Genomic DNA, 17,232 nt, shown 5'->3' with positions numbered 1-17,232 from the left:
TGGGCCTGCAGTCCCAGCCGGAGCTCTGCTGGAAGAGGGCTGGTCTCCAGCACAGCTAAGTCAGGTTCCCCCAGCTTCACATCTGCTGCTGACCTGCAGGCTGACCCTGCAGTGGGACCTCAGACCAGCCTGACCATCAGGGACTTGTCTGATGATTTGGATCTGAACTCAACCTGGCAACGCCCTCTCAAGTACTGGAGGGTGGTGGGATGAAGCCCCTGCCCTGCCAGTCCTGTTACCCTCCAACTCTCCATCCTGCAAGGAGCAACAAGCTCTTGCTGTTTCCTGATGCCTTCTTGGAAGGTATTTTTACCCTTGCATGGTTTGCTTTTGCTTCATGTCGGTAAAAGACTGGTGTTTAGCTTTTTTCCCCATGTCAATTCATGGGTGGTCAAATCTATTACCTCCACTTTGGAGGGTTGGAAATTGTATCTACTGCACCAGTTTTGGTACAAAATCCCAGCTTTTTTCAGCTCAAACTGCAAGTTGGGAGTGCAGCTAAAGCACTAGTTTGGGGATAAAAAGGACATCCAAAGCCATCTGCTTCTTATCTCCCTCTTTAAGGAGGTGAACTAATTGTAAGAGAAGAAAACACATTAGTTAATCTGTGACTGGTAAAGCTGCCCTTTGCTGTCCTGCAGTGAGTTGGCTACAGACATCCAGGCCTGTGACAGCTCTTGCCTGGATTATTTTTCTTTATTTGTGCCAGAGTAAGAAGCTCAGTCATACCAGCTTTGATGGGGATTGGAGATGGCAGACAGTTGCGAGGTAGGACAAGCCAAGGGGAGCCTATTATGTCTGTACTCTGCAGTTTACTCTGATTGCTCTCAGTCAGCTCTACAACAGGGTTTGGTGTCGTCTGTAACACGGTACATGTGGGGCATTTAGCAATCCTTACAGCAAAACCCAGGAAAAGATGTGATTGTGCTGCACACTGAGCCTCACAAACATGCAGCCTTCCCAGGTGCTCAGAGAGCTGCTCTCCTAACCAAGGACAGCCTAATATATAAGGCTGCACCGATCTGGGGAAGCCTGGATGGTCTTTTTGCTCTGAAAACGAATTAGTTTTGTCTTGTCTTCTTTTTTTTTTTCCTCCAGTTATTTGAACTCTTCCCAGTATTTTTGGAAGTTTTTATCAAGTTACTAGAAAACAAATTTTCCCTGTGCCTTCAGGAAAAAAAAAGTTTATCGCCAAAGACAGGGGAAAGATTGCTCTGTCTTGTGTGTCAGACTCTTAACCCAGACATTGGATTTTTTCATAAAACTTTCCACCCTATTAAAAGCTATTTTCTCTTCAAAGTTTTGATGATAAAATGTTCATGTACTTTGTTCAGTGGTGAATTTCACAGTATCTCCTACCATCTGCTTCACTGCAAAAGATTTTCCCCCTATGAAGACTAAATATATAAACATAGAAATGCAGATTTCATGTCAGCAAGTTCTTCTCCAGAGATTATTTGCATGAGCAGGGACCATTAGCTTGATTATATCTTAATATTGAACCATTCCTAAATTGCTGGTTAAATAAAGACAGACAAGACAGAGATAGACTGATTTTTATTATTTATATACTGTATATAATTAAGATAACACAGAATCTGAAGGAGCTGTAAGAATACAAATCTATGTAAATAAAGAAATCAGATCTATGCAAATAACTGACCTGGGGCATGAAGAAGAAGCTTCTGGTTAAATTAAATTAACTGTTTGACCTGACAGATCCTTTTTGGAGAGTTTTAACACTTCCTTAAACTTTCATGTATGAATCAACTTTTTAAAACAAAATACATATGCTAAAACTTTATTGATCTGACAATATTTTCATCCAAAACACTTTCAGATTGATCTGAATTTTAGTTTTTCTTTCCTTCCTCCTTAAATATCATTTATGTTCTCTGGCACCATACTTATTTACTGGAAAACAACTTGCTGCAGGAATGAGAGGTAGAGTATCACCAGCTCAGTGCCCCTCACTCTAATGAGAACACAGAGGACTGGCACTGTAATATGCACATGAACTGAGTCAGTGCAGAAGAGAAAATGTGATTTAGTCCCAAAGAGAAGTCTGGCTCACATGGATACACAGCAGTTGTAGGAAGGCAAGTGCTGTCTTACCTGACCCTCAGTGACAGTTGCAGAACCTGGCCAGGTGCAGTTGATGTATGTTGAGCAAAAGAAAATGGTTTCAAAAAACATTCTTTTGAGATTGCTCAGGGTTGTAAAGTCAAGGATGTGTTTGCAGAACTAAAGCTCCAAACTGCACAAGCTGCACTGGCAGGAAAGAAAAAATGAAGCCTGATCTTTTTACCTATGAAACTATTCAGATATCATGCATGCTTGATAGAATGTGTGGTACTTAAAATGTAAGTGCTGTATTGAACTCTGTTTCTCTGGACAAAAATAACTTTTCAGTCTGAGAGACTTGGCATATGAATAGCTGCTACTTACAGGATCTCTCGCCCTTTTCTGTTTTGTTTTTTTGCTGAAGTGGTGACTTTCAACAGAGGTAGCCAAGTCAAATCTCTTGATCTGAGAGTATTCCAAATTTGATACACCCACATGTACCAGGAATATGAGACAGTGGCCATGGGGAAAGTTAATAAAATTTATTAGTCCATCTCTTAGGAAGCCCTAAGGAACATATGTGAAAGCTATTGTGTGAAAGCCTGTCTGCTACTTCTGATTTAACAGCTGATTACCTGTGTTTGGAAACTTTCAAAGGTTCACGAATAACAATAGGCTACATCCAGGTATTGATTTTCAACTGCTTGAAAGCAAAAGTCATGGTTTAAGAACTCGTTCAAATAATTATTTGGCTTGAGTTGCTCTGGTATTAAGTAGTGGTAGTACTCAGCAGTACAGCCCACCCCCAGCATCACACCTCAGTGGCTCTGCTGTCTGACTGCTCTGTGCTACCCTGATCTCTCTCAGGGTTGTGCACAACTGTGCCTTGCCCTCAGGGGAAGCTCAGCTGACCCTGGCACTGAAACTTTTTGCAGTAGTGCTGCAGTCCTTTAGAAATCTGGAAAATCATGCTAACAAAATTCAGTCGAAAGGCTGGCTCTTCCTGGTGCTCCAGAAACAGGCTGGTCACACAGGGAAGCAGAAGCAGGAAACATCCTTCCTGTGCCTCCCCTGGGATGACTTATGGGGTAGAGTCTGCATCTATTGCTGCTCAAGGAATGGCAAGAGACCTACTGAATGCAGTATCTTAGTGTAATTAACACTGTTCCTAACAAGCATGTAGAAAGGAATGAAACACTGAACAGCTCATCCTATCTGCCAGACCCGCCCCAAACCAAACTTTTCCACAGTCAAAGGAGGAGCTGCTTAGGACCACATAAAGCAGCTGAAAGAAGCTGTGTGTTTTCTGTTAACAAAGCCTGTCTCTGAAGAGAAGCAATGGTTGGAACACTAAATACTAAAGTGCAAAATATTTCTTATGCTATGGAGGTACTCCACAAGAAACATGATAGTATTTTTCAGTGAATGCAGAGATAGTGGATTAATAAAAAGAAGATAAGGAATGAAAGAAGTAAAGAAGTAAATACCAAAATTCCTATGTTGTGCTTTTGCAGACAAAGATAAGTATCTGAGGGTTTTCAGTGCTACATATTTTCTATGGACTATGTTAAAAACACTAAATGTGGAGTCTTTTGTTGTTATACCTGTATTTGAAAGAAGCACAAGTTATTGTTTTATGAATAACTGGATTTGAGAATACTGTGAACATTGCTTTTTGAGACACAAAGAAACATTGATAGATTTTCCCCAGACTTTATCAGGTCTATTGCAGAAGTGATGAACTTGCAATGGATTAAAGGGAGATTTTTTTCATTTCTAGAGAAAAAAAAATCTTTAATTTGTATCAGCGTTACTCAGAAAGATTGTAGATTTTTCCCAGGTTAAAATCCATGTCCTTCCATAGGAATTCTTCTGTGTTTCTGCAGTCTAGTATGTGACTGTTTATACTTATGTTCACTCTTCTGCTTTTTTGAGAGATTAGTAACCACTGATCTAGGTTTATTAATACTCATTTGCATTCATTCTGTTTTCAGGCTTTTTCCTACTTCCACAACCATCCAATTTGAGTTCTACAATGCAACCAGGGTTTTCACATTGGTGGGAGGATCACTGAGGCCCAAAATGAAAAATCAGAACATCAGATGATATGGATTCCCCTATGCTTCATTCCTGTTCTACCAGTCTTGTATCCTTTGCTTTTTAACTGTTTCTCTGTGGTGCTCTACACCTATCAAATTTCCTATAGAATTAATTTCACAGTACATGAGGGCTGATACCTGAACTAAGCTCTTGTTGCAGTACATTAATGTACACAAATGTGCACAAACTGAAAAAAAGAACTGAAAAAAGAAGGGGAAGGATCCTACAGTGATGCTCATTAGCTCTTCTCGAAGAGAAATGCCTGTGTGGCAGCTGTTTGTGGAGGTGTTGCCATCTGCAGCTAAACTGACGCAGAGAGCATGTCAAGCCCCGCTGTTTTCAGACAAAAGGCACTGGATAACACAAGCTCCCAGACAGGTCACAAAACCAAGTATTTTTTTCCAGGATGGAGGTGCTAGATGTTTGTTCCACATGTATATCAACCCTTCAAGTCCTTGTCCTAACCAGGCCTCGTGTCACCTTGTTCTTATATTCCAGGTTGCTTGATCAAGGCCTGTCATGATAGTCTACCTTTCAAAAATAATTATGAAAATGTCACCTGATTGCCAGTCTTTAAGTCTCAGCTGGACTGGGTGGGCAGACACAGCTGTGGGTGGGGCATCCTTCCTCTGACAGGGAGGTCTCTCCAAACTCCAGGTCAGTCACTGTGTGATTGTTTTATTCCCACCCTATGATCAATGTTGTTTTCCACTGTATTCTTCCTCACTGGGCACACAGTCATGGGATCTGTCCCTGCTGAGACAGATGACTCCTTATTTCTAGTCTGAATGTCTGTTTTCACTAAAAATTAAGTGAAAGTGTATTTACATCTATAAAAATTCTCAGAGTATTTTGGTGGTTATGAAAGTAACAACTTCTCAGAATGTGCTGAGAACTACACATCATAGACTAGAAATGATAAAAGCCTGGAGCTAACACAGTCCATGGCCCAGCCTGGTCATTGGTGAGCAGCCTGTAACCCAGCACAGACAAAAGGCACCTGAAAGGTGGGCACCAGCTGCACAACATGGGTTAAAGTCAGCGTTTTCCCTCAGAATTGCTCTTTGACAGCTCCCTATCCACAGGCTCTTTAACTGAAGTATGCTGAGAATTTAGATCCAAAGTTCAAGGGTATCAGGTACATTCAAATTAATTTAGTTTTTTTCTTGACAAACAGTAGATCTGTTGAAATTGAGGAACCTGATCTCAGGTTTTCCTGGTTTCAGTTTGCCCTGAGCAGCAGGGTCTGACCTTACAACTGACCCTGCTTTCAGCAAGAGGTTGGATGAGATGAGTTCCAGAGATCCCTTCCAACCTGAAATACCTTGTGATCCTGTGGTATTGGGTTTTGAGGGATCAAAAGTATTTATGAATTCCAATTAAACTCAGTAAATAATTCTGCCTGGAAAATAGACAAAAGCATTTTCCAGTTTATGTTAAACCACATTATGTATTTGAAAAACTTAAATTGTTTCACTCCTACAGTTTCTAAATTACAGTCCTTATTACAAAACATGTTTTTCCTATTTGCGTGTTTTTCTCCATGAAGTTGCGAAATTTCTTCAGGACTTTGCTTTGTTACTTTGAGTCAGACCTTTACTTGTCACAGTGGCAGCCTCAAACCAGCAGCTTTCCTGTCTTGGGCTGCTGAGGGAGAATGTCAAGGAAGTCCTTGTAACATGATAGACGCAGCAAGATATTATTTTCTGTTTAAAATCTTAGGGAGTGCTTTGCATGAAACACCAATTTCTCTTCCTAACTTCAAAAAGCAATTCTGAACTACACATCAACCCTGGAATGTTTTGCCTCAGACACTCTGAGGTGAGCAGCAAACAACAAAAAAAAATGAGTGACAGTTGTACAAAGCCTTATACAATCTCATTTTTCTCTAAACACAAAACCTGCTTTCTGGGTTTTTATTTCAAAGCATCTAAATTACTTTTTGAGACTTCCAATGAATTCACCCTGGGCATTGAAAGTTCAGCCTCCAATGGTAAGATTTTAGGAAAACTAAAGAATAGACCAAGCCTTTACTGCAGATTTTTGATACAAAAAAATTATAGTTTCCAAATCTATAGAGCTCTCCAGCACTGAGCATGAGCACACTCCTGACTGGCACATATATTAAAACCAGATAAATATTGCCACTGATGTATCTGCTCATGGGTTTAAGGTCCGTAGCTTCCTTGAATCTTTTCTTTATAACAGGAGAAAAACCTGCAAGTTGCAGAGATATTCTTAGTTCCTTTTTGGTCCTTTGAAGTGTCTTAAGAATTGTTACTGTGACTTACTGCTTATGAATTATCACAAGAATAGAAGACTATAGGTTACTTGGGAAAAGATGGGAAAATACTTCAAATAATGTCTTAAATAGCTACGAACAAAGCTAGCTTTTGGCTTTCTATCTTGTGAAACTGGATGTTAATCACACAAGACATGTAAATCTTCAGTAACTTCTCTGAAAATCTGCTAAAACTATTTATCTTGGTATAATTTAGAAACGACTATTTATTGAAGTATGTATTTCTTTTTGACCTGAGGAAGTTTTTCACCTACATGTAGAGAGGTGCTACTTTATTCAGAAAGAAAAAAAATCTATTTTTTATTTGAAGATTTCTTTGGCAGGAGAGAAACTCAGTTGTAGAGTTTCTCTTAGAATCCTGTGGGAAATAAAAGAACAGCATATGCTGAAGGGGGGTTGGGGGAAAGGAAATGTCTTCAAAAATGTGTCACTCTATTATTCTGATCTATTGAGGCCTTTCACAGTGTAATGCAATGCAATTTATTTTAGGTGGGACAGCACCCCCATAAGGTGCAATTTTGAACTGAGAAATGTCAAAATTGAGAGAGGAAGCACAAAGAGCCCAGCAAGGAACTGCTGCTTGCTTCTGGCACGTGGATATATAAAAATCCATTTACTGAGAATAATAGTGGCTTTGGAAACAAGGTGGAGAGAAGTGTGCAATAAAGGGTGTAACAGTGCAGTGATTTTTGGTGCTCTCTTCACACATCTGTGTAGTCATGCCTGGAGAAGATTGTAATTCATGTAAATAACTGTTTTAATGAATTAAGGATTAATGTTATCAAACTGAGAGTCTTTCTGAATTCTAGGAGTGTCTGAATACCAAAGCCTGCTCATATTAGGAAGGGAATTAGAAGAGGGTTTTTCAGTGATCACCTGGCCTTACAGTGAATAATCAGTAAGGAGAAAGGCACACTGTTTAAAATTAATAGCTTTAGCTCTCCTTCCTTGGAGGAAACTAAAACCCAGCAGCAGGAAATTCAGGATGATATGCAATTTCTATGCATAAATCCATGTACGTAAAGGCTGGATAAACATCCTTAGCTTGGATCACCCTGAAGTCCACAATGCCCCTACTGCCTTGGAAAAGAGCTGCACATTTGTTTTGCATGGCATGGCAGTCAATCAGTAAGACCTATTTACACTTCTGAACATGTTGCTACTTTCTGCCTCCCAGGATGAGCCCAACATTTCATGCAGTAGGAGATATTTTGGATTTGCAGATAAGCAAGCCGTTTAGTGCCTGAAACATCTCTGCATTATAGGTCAATAGGAAATCTTTAGTCAGCTTTTTCCATTTTCTGTGTACAGAGGAAATTTCAAAACATGTCACTCAGCCCAAGAAACAAGCTGATGCTCAGACTAGTTATTTTTAAATTTGAATCTTCACAAACAGAATATCTAACAGACTTTTTAATTTGTTATGCCACTCACTGGCTTTAAATCTACAGCACCACTTAGCAACAAGCCCAGTTTTGCTGTCAGTCTTGCTACCTGCTATGTTGTACCACTATGATACCTGCAACCTGCAGTCCTTGGTGACAGCCTGTATGTTTTAACCAGAAGCAGCTTCAATTATAGTTTAAGCAGATTCAGGGGGTTTTGATCTAGTGGATCAGAATGCTTACACTGCTTGTGTTTTCCTACCTACCACATACAAGCTGAGGAGTTCTTAGTTTTATGTTGCTCTAATTCGATTCCAGACAAACATGAAGTCCTCCATCTCTGTTCCAGGGGAGATGGAGGGCTTGCTATATGGAAAACCGTAACAGGAGATGAGTTCTGGCCCTCACCTTCCAGCATATATCCTGGGTTACCCATTGGAAATTCTCTATTGTGCTCAGAAGGGGTTCCTTCACTCTTGGACTGCTCAGATTAACATGCCAGTACTGTAATCTTTGTGACACTGCCAAAACTATCTGAAGTGGACTTAAGGTGTCAAGAGCGCCTTAAAATTTTGACTCCAAGTGCCTCAAACTTTGCCTCAGTATTCACTACAAATTTCCATACACCGCCATTAGCCTACCAACATCTCTGTCTACCTCTGTCCTTCTGTTCAGAAAACACCAAATACTGCTTTGGTGAACACTGACAACTAAATAGAAAGCATTAAGGTGGTTTGTAGTCTTTGTTCTTTTCCATCTGTCTTTTCTGATGAAATATCCTGCTTCTGCTCAATGACTTCCACAAGTACCATACTCAGCCTCAAGGTCTCTTCATGCATGCCTTGCTCTTTGTGAAATTTAACTGTGAAAAGCAATAAAAATGTTTTCTATTATCTGCCTCCTTTAGCAGTGCCTTTTCTCCCCCCACTTTCTATTTAATTTAACAGACTCAGACTCAGTACTCATTTTTTTTTCAAAGTAAGGCATAAATTTAATAGAAGTTGAAATCATGAAGCTTATGTTGCACATGCCCTATACCCTGTCTCTAAAACCATTTTGCCTACTCATATCATCAGTGGTTTGGAGCAAGGACAAACCTACTACTCTAACTTTACTACACCAACCAAGTGAGCTCTCGCTCCAGGCTCTACTCAATGCAGCAAGGCAGCAAATGTAGTAAGAGGGAACTGGAGGGAATGTCACTGAGAAGCTGGTTGCTAGAAAGGACAAAACTGAAAATAAAGGCAATGTAATTGCAGATATATTTTAAAGAAGCCTGAAACAGATTTATCTAATAGAAAAGTAAATTTGGAAGGTAGAGCAAAGAAAGCAGCAGAAATTAAGAAGCTGACAAATTATCCAGGAAGTCAGTATGTTAAACTTGATGTATTTGCTAAATACTTCATATTCTTGCAGATATCCTAGACTCAGTCCAGTACTGATTATTTCTATCTCTTTGATTCTTCTGATTATTTTATTTCTTTGGCTTTCACATTCTTTCTACCAAGCAGTGCTTGTTGTTTTATCCTGAGATCACTTTTGTCTTTTCCAAGCCACAACCTCAACCATGCACTCACAAAACTAAGATGGTATCTAGTGCAATAAATTTTGGTGTTAAAAGCACAGCAAAGGACCACCATCCATATCCACCCTGTCTCCTAAATGCTTCACAGGAATGAGAGCAGACTCAAGTCTTCAGGTGAGATCAAACAGATCAACCAACACTGCCCTTAAACCAAAAGAATTTTAGCTGTGGATGCAGTCTGCAAAGTGAAACCTCAAACTTGATGGCTCTCAAAAGTACTTGCAATGCAAACTTAGGATAAAAAGGAAGAAATCTTGATTATTTCTTACAATGGCAAAATCTAAATATAAGTAGTCTGAAAAAGCTGGGCTTTTTCAGTGCACGTCTAACCCCAGCAATACAGACTGCCTGCAACAATGCTATTAATACAACCATTCTTATTAGCACATTTTTACCACAGGAAACAAGATGTTATTGTTTCTAATCTCTAACATATTGAATAATATTTCCAACAAGATAATACCAAACATGTTTCCTCTCGTAGCTATTTTATTACATTTCCTACATAGATTGCTTACAAAATTATCTCACTTATTGTTATTACTGTAGCCTCTGGCTCAGGAGCCAAATTCTAATAAAAAGAAAAATTCTCTTTTACATTTCTTAGTCCTAACAGGGATAAAACCTTCCTGTGTTTAGCCCCTATTATCAAAGCTCACAGTGGAAAGTGACCAAAAATCCATAAATTAATCCAACTTCTAAAAAAATCCCCAAACCTCCAAGCATCAATCACCTCTAGCCTACCAACAGTGACAAAATACCTTCAGCAATGCTTCTAAAGAAGTTATAATTATTCTGTTTCATGTAAGTGAAAGATTAGAAGGCTCATGCCATATTTTAGGAGAAAAAAGGGAAAAATAAATAGAATAATCACTTTTTAATGACAGGCTTTCACACTGAGATAGGAAAACCAATGTTTTTACACTATGGTGCATCTGAAACTATGGTGTGATAAGGGGAAAAGGAAACTAATGTGAGTTGTTCTGTTTTATGGTACTGACCAAAAGAAAAGCTAATCCTGTTTTCTACCTGAAAAAGCTTTTCTCCTCTTCACACAAAAATAGCTAGTCAGGCAAGTAGTTCTAGGAGACAGCAAACAAATGTAATGCAAATGGTTTTCTGGGAAATTTGTAGTTTTAATCTTCTGTATAGTAGTTAGAGAGTTAAAAATGAGCACCTATTATTCTTTCATTAAGATTGTCATCTGATAAGCACCCATTTTCTAAAAGACCAAGAATACAGCTTAGGAACCAAGGCTTCATGTGTTCACAGGCACACTACTGCAATTACTCAGCTTGGACACATTCTTAAGGGTCACTAATTTGACATAGGCCAAGCAGAGTAAAGTTTTCAGGGAGCTCAAATTTTTATAAACATACATCTCACTAATAATGGCTATTAAAGAACATCATACTGATTTTCTTCCATCTATACTGATTTGGATCCTGGGAAAAAAATAATCCCCAAAAACCCTAGCAGGCCAAGTTCTAGTTTTTATATGGTAAAGTTTGAGTGGTTTTCCACCTTTTTTTGCAGAGTATTTCTAGTTTCCATCAAAATCACTGGGAAACTTGTCTCATGTTCATAGAAACCAAAAGAGATCTTTAGTTGTTGAAAGTGTTGCATGGCTTGCACAGTGTGTGCTTCAGGCTCTGAGAGAGGTGGGAAATGCCTCTCACTGGTAGCTGGACCAACAAGGATGACACCCTGATCACTGTTTACTTAATTTAGACTGAAAACAGACTTCAAAGACATATCACAGTTGTGGTTCCTTATTTGTCTTCCTAATATCCTGTATAATTTTTACCTACACACAGATAGATCCTCATTTTTCTCCTCTGGGAATTCTTGGTCTGTTCTGATGTACAATTCTGTTGCCCACAGGGGCACATACAGACTCTCGCCTTTTTTTCATTGCATAGAATCTCTGAATGACTTATTTCAGCAACTTCTTTTCTTGTTGGGAAGCTGTCAAAGTTAAAATCAAATCAAGTGAACATATCAGCAATAGCTAATTGATACCCAAGCAGTGACGGGGTTTGATAGAACTGTTTCACACAGAGCATACTCTGCTCCTATTCAGGTAACAAACAAAACTGTTCTTGACTTTACTAGGAATCATTCTTACTTGATATTTTTCTTACTGAAGTGCTTAATTAAGACAGACCTCAGAGATAAATGAGAGAGATGCTGTGCCACATGTCCTGCCCATGCCCTTCCTGCCCTCCATCAGGACCACACTCAGTGGGTTGTCCTCCTGTCCTCTCCTAGCACTTGCAGGACATGGGGCAGGAAGAAAGGGGAAACAGGCCTTATGTCATTCTTCTTTTCAGTGAGTATCTTGGCTTTTTCAGTTCATACAGCTTCATCATCAAAGAACTGTTGGCTCACACAGCTGCTTGCTTACCAAGATCAGATTTTCATCTGTTTCAGTGACATCTCCGCTTTGGCTTTTCATTCTCCTCTCAATTGCACCATCCAGAGAGTTCTTCCTGTCTTCTCTATAAAACTTACTGTAATTTTGATAATAGAGTCATATTCCCTTATGCTTTAGCCCAGAAGTTGAGATTTTTTTATTCTTTGTCCAGTCAATAACAAATACTTGATAAACTACCTGATGAGCAATATTATTTCATATCCTCTCAAGGAACCACAGTGCTGCTGTTTTTCTTGGGCTGTTGTAAAGCACATAATGGGTGTTTAACAGGCCAAAAGCTTTAACTACCTTCATTTTCTTCCCTTTTATCAGTGACATAACTAAACCCTTTGCAAGAAATTACAGTTTACTACAGAAATATTTCTGTTGGTAGGGATTGGTAAAATCATTTTTGTTTATACCATTTAGAACCTGCTTTACAAGAAAATGCCACACTACCTCATTAAGATAAATTCCTTCATGGATTAAGATGCCTATCATCATAATGTCACATAGGAACAATTGGTCTCTTGTGATTCTGACTGGTAACGCTTCTCTCTTCCTGGGAAAAGTTAGACAGTCATCTCAGAGACATTTTTCTTCTGTTCAGAGATGCTTTTCTCAGCTGTGTCTTCTGTTATTTTATCCTTCCAAATTCATCAGCTGCCTTTTGGCAATACCTGACATCCCTAAAAGTCCTGTGTGGCAGAATCTGTGTCCACACTCCAACCTTTCTGTGGAAGAGTTTCCAACTCAGGTACCTGCTGCAATGCCTTTAGCAGGTGAGCTTTAACAAGGCACTGAAATAGTCAATAAAGAAAAATATTGCCTCAAGCTTTAGTTTTAACCACAGATGTGGCATTTTAATATTTAATGAAAACCGGACATCCACATCACTTCTTGTTCCATCAAATAGCATGAATATCTGAACATGCTTGAAGTGCAGAAATACAGCACCGTTACAGAATCATAGAATAATTCATGTTGGAAGGCATGTCTGAAGGTCATGCAGTGCAACTCTGTTCATAGCTGGGCAGCTTAGATCCTGAAGACTGAAGCAGTAGATGGCAGGCACAATTTTGACCTCACTGGAACAGGAGCAAAGCTCTGCAGTACTTCTGCTCAGCAGAGCACTGCACCAAAATGAATCTTATCATAGGACCTCAGTATTACTGGTGACACAGAGTGAGAAAATAACCTGTGATTCCTATTGATGACTTTTTGCATGTCACCAGCCCAGGCTGTTGTTTTGCAGACCAGGTGATGCCAAACAGCCTGTGCTCTCAGGCAGCCAACAGAAAAAGGAAAACAACCACAGCAGCTGTTTTTCTGTGCAACAGGAACTGTGCCTTTCACTCACTGAAATCTGTACTTTTCCTTCCACAGTTGTAACGTTTCTTTCCCCATCTCCCAGGTTCAGCAATGTCTGTTATTCCAAGAGAGATTCAGAGAGCAATCATAACATAAATACACTTGTCTTTTTTCCAGCTCTTCTGAAAATGTTACAAGTACAAAAGGAAAACTGATGCACTGACTGACACCTCTTCAAAATATAAATCAATAATCACAACTGACATCAAAACATTGGAGTTCTGCCAAATCTTTTGTTAAGGTGTGAATTACTAATCTAACTGCTATGAACATCTAGTACAGGACTAGATGTTTTGACAATAACGTTAACAAAAACAGATGATGTATAAAGTGGGGAGACAAATGAGTTCTGCCACAACTCTGCTAAAACTTGTGATGGTAATTACAAGCTAAAAACCACAAAAACTATTTAGTTTCAGGATTTTTCAATTTTTTTTTTTTTTAGGGTAGGAGGTGGGTGGGGGAACTGACACCATGTTGCATCCATGTCTCATGAGTGCAAGAAAGTAATGGAAGAACATTCTAGATCATGGTATACAAGACAGTTCTCAAAATTAAAATACAGTAAACAATAATAAAAGCAATAATAAAAGCAATACTTTATAAGACTAAATTTACTGCTAACAAAAATAAAAGGAATTAAAGGTTCTTAATGTTTTATTTGGTTCAAGTATGTTCCTGGGTTATATGAAATATTTCGAGTCCTATTGCAGGCCAGAGTCAGTACTTAGCTAATAGCATGTCTTCTTTCCAAATTATAGTGAAATGCATGAGCTGTCTTAAGGCATCATTGAATTCACGGCACACTCGGCATTCCCGACCCAAACCTGGACCACCACGAGTTCCGCACCACAGGACACGTTGTCTTTGGGGGCCCTCTTGTGCTGAGACTTCATTACTGCGCCTGAAATGTTTGGGGACAGGCAACCCCTACTACGATCTGTCTTCAAACTGTACTTTCTGCAGGTTTTGAAGTCACAGAAAATGCAAGTCAATGACGTGATTTTTTTAAAGACATGGTGGGGGGAAGTAAAAGCATAGCTCTGTCCAGGAGTATAGGATATAAAGCTATAAATGGTAGTCAAAGACTGTATTTCAAACTAGCAAAGGATAAAATCTTAGCTATTGGGACAAAAATATCAGCTATGTCAGCTGAAAAAACCAACAACCTACAACAGAAAACAAGACTAAAAGACTATTATTACAGACTAATTGCTTCTTTTGCTTTTTTCACACTGTTCACCTGTTGCTACAGGTAAGATTACAGCTTTGTTTTCTATAACTATTTAGTGGGGAAATACAAACAATTTAAGTTATAAATGCTTCTAATGGGAAGTTAAATATCACAATCTGTCAGAAGAATGACATTTTATGTAGTAGTTCCATAGCAGTCCCCATCAGGGTCAATACAAATAATGTTAAGGCCATATAAATGTACTGGCATGTATAACCTTTGAAATACAGACCTGTTTCTGCCTGACAAGACTGAGAATTCTGCTATGGGTTGGGAAGAGTCGTGTGATCTTGTCAGGTTAATCTCAGCTAAAAGTGCAGTAAGTTCAAGACAGGCAGTAATCAACCTTCAAAAATCTCTGTCCCAGCTTCAGCAGTGAAGTGACCTGCTCGTGCTCACAACAAAGGCACTGCCTGATGGTCACTCAACTGATTTACCATGGGTGCTAGAAAAACATTTCTGTGTTCTGTGTTACAGACTTAGATGAATATTCTAGAAATGTCTACCTATTGTACAAATGAGTTTCTGGTTTAGATTGACTAAAAATGTAGATATGATAAGCTCATGAGTTCCATTTTGTCATCAATGCTGATTGTGGTGGTTTGACCCTGGCAGGACTCCAGGTGCCCACCCAAGTCACTCTATCATTCTACTCAGCTGGACAGGGTAGAGAAAATATAACAAAAGGCACATGGGTTGAGATAAGGAAAAGGAGAGCTCACTCAGCAATTACCATCACAGGCAAACCAGACCTGACTTAGGGAAATTAGTTAAATGTATTACCAATCGAAATCAGAGCAGGATAATGAGAAGCAAACAAATCCTAAATACACCTTCCCCCAACCTTTCCCTCTTTCCCAGGCTCAACTTGATTCCTGACTCTACACCTCCTTCCCACCAGCAGCACAGAGGGACAGGGAATGGGGATTATGGTCAGTTCATCCCTTCTTGTTTCTGCCACTGCTCTTTCCAGAGGTGAGAACTTCTTCCCCTGTTCCAGAGTGGAGTGCCTCCCATAGGAGACAGCCTTCCATGAACTTCTCCAAGGAGAGTCCTTCCCACAGGCTACAGTTCTTCAGGAACTGCTCTCTCCCACAGGATGCAGTCCTTCAGGATCAGGTTGCTCCAGTGTGGGTGCGACAGGGTCACAAGTCACGTCAGCAAACCTGCTCCAGCCTGCGCTCCTCTTTCCATGGGCCCAGTTCCCTGCCAGGAACCTGCATCAGAGTGGGCTTCCCACAGGGTCACAATCTTCTTTCAGGCAACCACCTGCTCCAGTGTGGGGTCTGATATGGGCTACAGGTGGGTGGACTATCTGTTTCCCCCCTGGACCCCATGGGCTGCAGGGGCACAGCTGCCTCACCATGGGCTGCACCACAGGCTGCGGGGGAACCTCTGCCCCACTGTCTGGAGCACCTCCTGCCACTCCTTCTGCACTGACCTGGGTGTCTGCAGGGCTGTTTCTCTCATATATTCTCACTCCTCTCCTCTCTGGCCACAATTACTTCTGCCCAATATTATTTTTCCTTTTCAAATACATTATCACATAAGCATTACTGTCATTCCTGATGGGCTCAGCCTTGGCCAGTGGTGAGTCTGCCCTGGATCCAGCTGGCACTGGCTGTCAGACACGAGGGTAGCTTCTGGCAGTCTGTCACAGAAGCTATTTCTTTAGTCCCCTGCCCACACACTCTACCAAAACCTGGCCAGGCAAACTCAATGCCCTGATGAATACTGCACTTTAACATATATAGAGGGGCTGGTTGAAAACTCAGTAAAGACTCGTATGGAATTAATCTACGAGTAGCTGCCTACAGTGCAGCTGTCTTCATCTGAATTGCTATCTAAGGTTCTCCTTATGGCCATTGAAATGTTGGGCTGCACTTGCCTCTCTCTCAAGACAGTCAAAAGAATAACAACCATTCTGATGTCAAGTAACTTTTGGATCTAATTCTTAAATCTGTGAACCAAAGTCATCCCTGGTAGGTTGACTTCTAATGCACCAAGCTTTCTATTCTAAATTCATGATTCTTTTCTATATTCATGATGATCAGAGAAATTTAAGGCTTCTGTTTTCCTGAGATACATATAATTCAGGGAATCTTTTCATTTTCATCTCATATGTTAGTTGGTTAGTGATTAAAAATGAAAAAAAAAATTAGCTGAATAAACTAACATGCAGTTTCACACATGAATGTGAGTGTTGTCTATTCACACAGACAGTTGATAGTATCAATATGCTTCTGTAGAAAAAATAACATGTAGGCTTAACATACTAATAAATGCATTTGTGGGGTTATAAGAGAAGTGGATGGAAACTCAAGAGTGGGAGATGAAACTGAATAATTAAGCAGCAAAATGCTACATGGTATGTTTTCGAATTCACTACTGACACTCAAAAGGAAAAAAGAAAGTCTGTTACTGAGAGTTGTAGACCAACAAGAAGAGACACAGATTTTGTTCTAGGAGAATACAGAAGTTACTATTAATTTTAAATGAGATCCATTATTCTAACAAATAACATAACAAGGAGCAAATGAGAAATTACCCACCAAGACAATTATTTCACAGCTAAGTTGAATGACAATGTTGTTTTCTGAATGAGCAAACTGAGCTAGATAGTTAACAGGTAATATTTTAAACCCACCTAATTTTAGAAAAAAATTTTTTGCAAGTTGAAAGTTTTAATAACCTTCTGAAGTTTAGGTACCAGTATTTACTTCTTTCACTCTTCTCAGTGAAACTGGGAAGCTTCTGTACTGCAGGCGCAAAGGA

At 39.6% G+C, this 17,232-nt stretch overlaps 2 long non-coding RNA genes across 3 annotated transcripts; both read left to right on the top strand.

Annotated features, from left to right (window-relative positions):
* The first annotated feature begins 658 nt into the window (after positions 1-658).
* LOC139678499 (uncharacterized) lies at positions 659-15,498 on the top strand. 2 transcript variants are annotated; one of them, XR_011699038.1, is made up of 3 exons: positions 659-768; positions 13,985-14,478; positions 15,319-15,498. It is a non-coding gene; the product is annotated as an uncharacterized lncRNA (long non-coding RNA). The 2 variants fall into 2 exon arrangements; XR_011699037.1 differs by lacking the exon at positions 659-768 and adding an exon at positions 13,161-13,464.
* LOC139678500 (uncharacterized) lies at positions 4,200-6,129 on the top strand. Its single transcript, XR_011699039.1, has 3 exons — positions 4,200-4,210; positions 5,934-5,985; positions 6,092-6,129. It is a non-coding gene; the product is annotated as an uncharacterized lncRNA (long non-coding RNA).
* Positions 15,499-17,232: the final 1,734 nt, after the last annotated feature.

This window comes from Pithys albifrons, chromosome 14 (assembly GCF_047495875.1).
Source record: "Pithys albifrons albifrons isolate INPA30051 chromosome 14, PitAlb_v1, whole genome shotgun sequence".
Lineage (NCBI taxonomy): Eukaryota > Metazoa > Chordata > Aves > Passeriformes > Thamnophilidae > Pithys > Pithys albifrons.
Note: the sequence above shows the minus strand (reverse complement) of the source record. Positions and strands in the feature narration are given on the sequence as shown.